Source organism: Rutidosis leptorrhynchoides, chromosome 7 (genome assembly GCF_046630445.1).
Source record: "Rutidosis leptorrhynchoides isolate AG116_Rl617_1_P2 chromosome 7, CSIRO_AGI_Rlap_v1, whole genome shotgun sequence".
Classification (NCBI taxonomy): domain Eukaryota; kingdom Viridiplantae; phylum Streptophyta; class Magnoliopsida; order Asterales; family Asteraceae; genus Rutidosis; species Rutidosis leptorrhynchoides.
In genome coordinates this window covers 327,561,330-327,569,251 of record NC_092339.1, presented here as the reverse complement: position 1 = coordinate 327,569,251, position 7,922 = coordinate 327,561,330, and the positions used below count along the sequence as shown (strand labels likewise).

The window sequence follows — 7,922 nt, the reverse complement described above, 5'->3', positions numbered from 1 at the left end:
TTTCATTTTCAGTAAGAGAAGACGACATTATTACAGGTAATTCAGATTCACCATGTAAATAAGTATATTCCAAATGGTTTGGAAGTGGCTTTAACTCTAATATTGGTGGTTCTTCTATCGATGATTTATATCGATATCTGTCTTCTTCTTTTAGCATTTAAATTTCTTCTGTTGTTGGTTCATATCCATTAGCCATAAGTGTAGCTAACATTTCAGTTTCATCAATTGGTTCAATTCCTTCTCTTAAAGAACATTCTCCTGTTCCTTGTAATTCTGAAAATTTTTCTAACAATTCTGCATGTGATTCTATAGTTTGAATATAATAACATGTATCATCTGCAGATTGCGGTTGTTGCATTGCTCTATCAACTGAAAAGGTAACACTCTCGTCCTCTATACTCAGGGTCAGTTTCTTACCGAACACGTCTATCATTGCTTTAGCCGTGTTTAAAAATGGTCTTCCTAATATGAGAGGAACTTGAGAATCTTCTTCCATGTCCAGAACAACAAAATCCACTGGAAATACTAAAGTACCAACTTTAACTAGCATGTTTTCCATTATCCCTCTAGGATATTTTATTGATCGATCGGCTAGTTGTATGCTTATTCTTGTTGGTTTCAATTCCCCAAGGTCTAGTTTAACGTATAATGAATACGGCATTAAATTTATACTAGCACCTAAGTCTGCCAATGCTTCTATTGAACTAAGACTACCCAGAAAACATGGAATTGTGAAACTTCCTGGATCTGATAGTTTTTCTGGTATCTTATTCAACAGCACTGCAGAACAATTAGCATTCATAGTAACGGCCGAGAGTTCTTCCATTTTCTTTCTATTCGAGATTAGATCTTTCAGAAATTTAGCATATCTAGGCATTCCTGAAATCACATCAATGAAAGGAAGATTTACATTTATCTGTTTAAACATATCCAAAAATTTGGATTGCTCGGCTTCAAGTCTCTCTTTTCTCATTTTACTCGGGTAAGGAAGTGGTGGTTGGTATGGTTTAACATAAGGTTTAGCTTTAACTGTGTTATCTTCATTAACCTTTTCAACTACCGGTTCTTTTTCCTTATCTTGTTCAGGTTGTGGTTCTTGTGGAGTAGGAATAGCTTCATCAGAAATTACAGGTATTTCAGGTGGTTTAAGTGTAATACCACTTCTTGTGGTAATGGCTTTAGCTGTTTCATTCCGGGGGTTAGCATTTGTATCACTAGGTAGACTTCCCGGTTTTCTTTCACCTATTAACCTTGCTAGGTTACTTACTTCTTGTTTCAAATTTTGAATAGAAGCTTGTTGATTTCTAAATGCTTGAGCATTTTGTTCATTCATTTGTTTCTGAGATGTGAAAAACTGAGTTTGAGATTCAACTAGCTTCATCATCATATCTTCTAAATTTGGCTTTTTATCATCAGTTTGTGATGGTTTGTTTTGAAAATTAGGTCTTTGCTGGTTGTAAGTATTGTTGGATACTTGTTGATTGCTAGGACCTTGTTGGTTGTTGTATGGAACATTTCGGTTATAATTCTGGTTTTGATTGTAAATTGGTCTTGGCGGTTGATAATTATTCTGATAATTATTTCCAGGCCTTTGGTTTATGTATGAAACATTCTCTCTTTGTTCCATTGTTAGTTCAATACTGAGACAATCTTTTGTCAAATGTGGTCCTCCACACTGCTCACAACTAATTCGTATTGAGTGAATATCCTTAGTCATCTTTTCCATTCGTCTCTCGACAGCATCTATCTTTGCGGAAATAGAATCTAAGTCATGGCTAGAATCGGCTCTAGCTGCTTTAGATGATCTAACGATATCTTTTTCTTAGTGCCACTCATGTGAGTGGGAAGCAGTGTTATCAATAATTTTATAAGCATCAGTTTCTGTTTTCTTCATAATGGAACCACCAGCTGCTATGTCTATGTCTTTCCTTGTAGTGATGTCGCATCCTTGGTAGAATATTTGTACTATTTGACAAGTGTCTAAACCATGTTGCGGACATCCTCTTAATAATTTTCCAAATCTTGTCCATGCGTCATATAGAGTTTCATTTGGTTTCTGTGTAAACGTAACAATTTCTCCTTGAAGTCTTATGGCTTTAGATGCCGGAAAGAATTGTTTAAGAAAATTTTCAATTAAAACGTCCCATGTATCAATCGCCCCTTCAGGTAACGATTACAACCAATCTTTGGCTTCTCCCTTTAAAGTCCAGGGAAATAACATGAGATATATCTGTTCATCCTCCACTTCTCGAATTTTAAATAGTGTGCAGATCCTATTAAAGGTACGAAGATGTTCGTTTGGATCTTCCTTCGGCGCACCACTGAATTGGCATTGATTAGTCACCATATGTAGAATTTGTCCTTTGATTTCATAATCTGGCGCATTAATGTCAGGATGAGTAATTGCGTGACCTTGGCCAGTGCATTTAGCTCTCATTCGGTCTTCCATACTTAAAGGTTCCAGATTCTCCATAATTGAATTTGTTGAATCTGAATCACTACAGGATTCTAATTTAATGGTTGGTTCCTCAACAATCTCTGTTTGAATGATTGGTGGTTCCGAAGGAAAAATTAATGGTTCAGGATCTATGAATCGTCCCTGAATATTCTCCGGATTCTCAATTGTGAGGTCGGGTTCAAAAAATGGATTATCAGAAATTTGAATTGGAGCAATTGATCTACTGGATGACGATTCTAAAGAAAAATTAACGGCGAAAATATTTGCTAGATGTCTTGATCGAGTTACAGGTGGTGAACGTACAAAAGGTGGTGAACGTCTTGCTCGGTGCATTCACTGAATATCCTATTAGTTTTTAAAAAGAAAGAAAAATTATATAAGTTATCCAATTAATAGACTTTTCAGATTTTGCCCACGTTTCGAATAGCCAAAAGATGAAGCAGAGGGGCAGGATTAGTTTGGTCTCAATATAATTGAGTACTGTTTGGCTCCAATAACCCGGTCCACGTACAAATCCAACTATTACTACGAACCAGAAAATTTTGATGTCTATCAATTTAACCACTTAAAACAATTTTTCGGTGAAGTTTAAAGAAATTTTAGATAAGAAATAGAGAAAATTCTAAGTCCTAAAAACTAGAATGGCGAGAAATAAGAAAGAAAAAGAGCGCGTCGGAATTAAAATTAAAATTGGAGAAATAAGAAAGAAAAAGAGTGACTTATAAAACTTTAAAACACTCGACTAACCCAACCTTATTATTATCACTAACTTAAAATTAAAATTGCAAATTGAGATTACTAATTGGAGTGATAATTGATACATAGGTAAAAGGCGTCAAAAAATAAAAATAAGAAAGTAGCGCGTTGAAACTTAAAAAGGAACTAAAAACTAAGAATTAAAAGTTGCGTCTAAAAATATTAAAGCTTAAAAGTAAAACTATATCCCAAACGGCAATAACTTAAAAAGGTACTAAAACTTAAAAAGGCATCGCAAAATTCTAGAGCACCTAAATCTTAGTCTAAAGAAAAAGCACTTAAGGGATTTTACGGCAAAACCTAAAAATCTAGAAGTAAAAATAACTATGGCAAAAACTATATCTTAAAAGTAAATACGAACGAAAAAATACAAATATTACGCTAAAACAATTAAAAAGAGACAATAAAAAAAATACTAAAAGTTGTAAAAAGTACAATTTTTATAAAGATATTATTTTTATATTATTTATTTAATAAAACTATTAATTTTATAATTTAATTAAACTAATTAAACTAAAAATACAAATTAAATAATAAAAACTAAACTAAATATAATAATAATACCCTAATTAGGGTTTAAATTAAATAATAATAATAATAATTACTCCGTATTTAATGCTATTTAGGGTTTTACTGTGGCCTGTCAGAGACACTCATGCGATCGCATGAGTTTTTGCCTTCGGGCTCATGCGCTAGGGTTTTGGGCCAGGGTCTGGGCTGCTACAGTACCAGGCCGAATGTTTTATTTAATTTTTTTTTGTTTTGCTGTGTTTATTTTTCTGTTTTAAATATTTATATAATATATTTATATAAATTAAATAAAACTTATATTTTTATAAAATAAAGATAAAGAAACTTTTATAGAACTTATATATTTAACAAACTCTTAAAAATATTTATATTTTTGTTTTTCTTTTTATATTTTTGAATTTTTAAAACGTATTTTTACAAAAGCGTATTTTTTATAAAAGTAAATTTTTTTTATATATAGCGTTGCGCTTCCGGCGTTTAAGCAAGAGTGTATCTCCGGGCGCGGTGCCAAAAATACTTGATGTTATGCGAGGTGTATATGAAATAGCTTTATTTTTACAACGAAATACTATTAAATATGATACAATTTTACACAAGATATTTATTTATTTATAGAATGGATATACCTAAACCTTGCTACAACACTTATAGGCAGTGTACCTAATCGTACAGTAGTATAGTTTTTAGTAAGTCCGGTTCGTTCCACAGAGAAATCTTTTAAACAAAGCTTAATGCTATATTAGTTTTAATTTATAAAAAAATACAAATATATATAAGTAATATTATTATTATAAAAGGGGGGGTTTTTTACCGTTTAATGACCGGTTTGTCGATTTTAAAACTTTAGTCGCAGTTAAAACCTAATGTAAAATATTAAAAATATAAAAGACTTAATTTAAAACGTAAAGTAAATAACGATTGCGATAAATAAAAGTGCGATAAAATAAAATTGCGATAATTAAAAAGTACGATAATTAAAAGTGCAATTAAATACAATGACAATAAATAAAAGTGCGATAATTAGAAGTGCATTTAAATATGAAAATAAAGGAATTATGCTTATTTAAACATCCGTAATCATGATGTTTGACGTGTTGATTTTAGTTTTATGCCCAAGGGTTAATTGTCCTTTGTCCTGGATTATTTAATATGTCCGTCTGGTTTTTTTCCATAGCAGTCCATCAGTCATAAATATAAAATGCGAGTGTCCTCGTCAAATTATCCTTATACCCGAAGTCAAATATTCCAAGTAATGGGGGACTTAAACTGTAACAAGGTTTTATTACTTTGTTTAATAATTACACCAGGATATCGACTGCGTGTAACCCAAGGTTTTAATACTTTGTTAACAATTACGCCAAGTGTCCTTGTACATAATTTCACCCCTGTTTTAATAATTCCATAGACTATTAATCCATTCACGTGTCCGGTTAAATGAATGATTATTCGTACATATAAATACCCCGCCCATCGTGTCCGATTGAGTGTATATGGTTATTTATAGGTATGTCCAATTGTAAATCTTTATATTAAAATTAACAAACTATCATTTAGTTAAAGAAATATAAAGCCCATTAATAGCCCATAGTCTAATTTCCACAAGTGTCGTTCTTTTGTCCAAACCCCAATTATGGTACAAAGCCCAATTACCCAATTTTAGTATTTTTAGCCCAACATCATGATTACTTCGGCTTAAATAAGCATAATAATAACTTAGCTACGAGACATTAAATTAAAAAGGTTGAACATAACTTACAATGATTAAAAATAGCGTAGCATTACACGGACAGAATTTCGACTTACACCCTTACAACATTCGCTAACATACCCTTATTATTAGAAATTAAAATTAAAATTAAAATATATATATATATATATATATATATATATATATATATATATATATATATATATATATATATATATATATATATATATATATATATATATATATACGTTGAGAGTTGGATGGATGGATATATATTTTGATGTTCACCAGACTGCGAATTTTTATAGGCATGTGAGCTGGAAAAGGAGCTCATGCGATCGCATGAGCTTTGCCCTTCAAGGCCATGCGATCGCATGGCCAGCTGGGGAGGCTCACATGTGGTTGTTTTTTTCTGCCGACGGTTTATTAATATATTATATAATATATAAATAATTATAAGAATTATTTAAATATTATATTATATTTATGTGCATAGTTGAATTGTAATTTTTAGTCCGTTGCGTCGAGCGTTGAGAGTTGACTCTGGTCCCGGTTCCGGATTTTTGAACGTCCTTGCGTATAATTTAATATTTTGTACTTTGCGTTTTGAATCTTGTACTCTTGTAATTTTGAGACGTTTCTCATCAATAATTGGAACCTCTTTGATTGTATTTTGTACTTTTGAGCTTTTTGGTCGTTTGCGTCTTCAATTCGTTGAATCTGTCTTTTGTCTTCACCTTTTATTATTTAAACGAATATCACTTGTAAATAGGACAATTGCAACTAAAAGCTTGTCTTTCTTGAGGGATAATGCTATGAAATATATGTTTAGCATTATCAACATCCGACATCTGAACATGGAAAATAAATTTTTCATGTCAGTAAGTCATAAAGCAAGCACGTATTAGGCCAACAGTTTAAATCATGTATAACAATAAGTAGCATGGTAATAACAGAAAATCGTACGAAGGTAGCATGCAATCGAAAGCAAGTAATAACATGCAGTAGTGAAATCATGTAGTAGCATACGGCATATAGCAGTAACAGTAAGCAGCAGCATGCAGTAAGTTCAGCGGAAACTAGTAAACTAGCAAGTTGTAGATTAGTCCTATTAGTGAATCCTAATCGGGTCGGTCTTAGACTCACTAATGCAACCTAATTCCCTACAACCAACGCTCTGATACCAAATGTGACGCCCCGTACTAAATCATCATGTACGGACCATCAACAACAGGATCATTACAAGGTTAAGTACTATATGCGTTTTCAAAAAGAGTTTGCATTCATTAATAAAGTGATGTCTAAACCAACATCGAATGTTTTACAATCCAAAAGCATGCTTCACTAAGTAGAAGCAAATAATAAGTGTATGTGACCACAATGGTCATTACAAGTCATAGTTCAAAAGTACTAAAGTTTGAATGCAAGGTAAAGTAGTTCATGCGATGACAACTCTAAGCAGCGGGTGTCTACAGCACGACTAGTACACAGCGGAAGCTAACCTCAAGCACCTGAGAAAAACATGCGTAAAAACGTCAACACAAAGGTTGGTGAGCTATAGTTTAAGTATAATAGTAATGTAAGGTAGGCTACGAGATTTCAGTGCTACAAAGAGCGTTTCAAAACAGTAAGATAAAGTATATGTTAATCGTGGGCACTTGGTAACTAACTTAACGTTTATACCCCCTGAAAGTGCACTTGGCAAGTGCGTATGTTTACGAAGTATTAAACACCCGTTAAATGCTAGCGCTACTAGCCCGAGTGGTGATGTCAAACCCTATGGATCCATATCTAAGATTCGCGTTCACCGGTTCAAAAACCAATGACTAAACGTTACCGAGCTAAAGGGAATGTTTCTGCCATTATATAACCCACACATATATAAAGTTTAAGTACTCGTGCCTAGTATGTAAAACATAAAATCCGCATGTATTCTCAGTTCCCAAAATAAGTTAAAGTAAAAAGGGAATGCTATAACTCACAATGATAAAGTAGCGGTAAAGTCGAGTCGGGAAAAGTGTGCAAGTAATCGGTCCGAAAGGTCCAACGAGTCCTCAACCTAAGTCAAATAGTACTAAGTCAGTAAATCAGCTGAATAGGTTTAAAAGTATGTAAATAAGGTCTTAAAGGTCATCATCATTCATCATCAAACAAAAGGCGTAAAGTAAGTTTCGTTTATGAAAGTAGTTTAAAGCAAAGGCTGACTTCAGTCAGTCACCACGGCCTCTACCCTTACTGAAATAAGCTTAGACCAGTGGCCATGGCTCCGTATATGAGTCCTTTAAGTGTGGTAAAATTTACAGAAGCAAACTCATCTTCGTTTGACCGTGGCGACGGTCTAAGTGCGAGTAGGTCAGAAATTTCTGCACAACGTTAAAAGGACATAGTGACGATCGGAGGGCCATAAATCCTAAACCGTAACTCGGATTAAGACGAGTCCTATATGAAAAGTTATCTACTCAAAAAGAG

General features: G+C 33.1%; 1 non-coding gene across 1 annotated transcript; it reads left to right on the top strand.

Moving 5' to 3' along the window:
- Positions 1-1,982: 1,982 nt before the first annotated feature.
- LOC139860677 (small nucleolar RNA R71) lies at positions 1,983-2,089 on the top strand. Its single transcript, XR_011763306.1, has one exon. It is a non-coding gene; the product is annotated as a small nucleolar RNA R71 (small nucleolar RNA).
- The last annotated feature ends 5,833 nt before the right edge of the window (positions 2,090-7,922 follow it).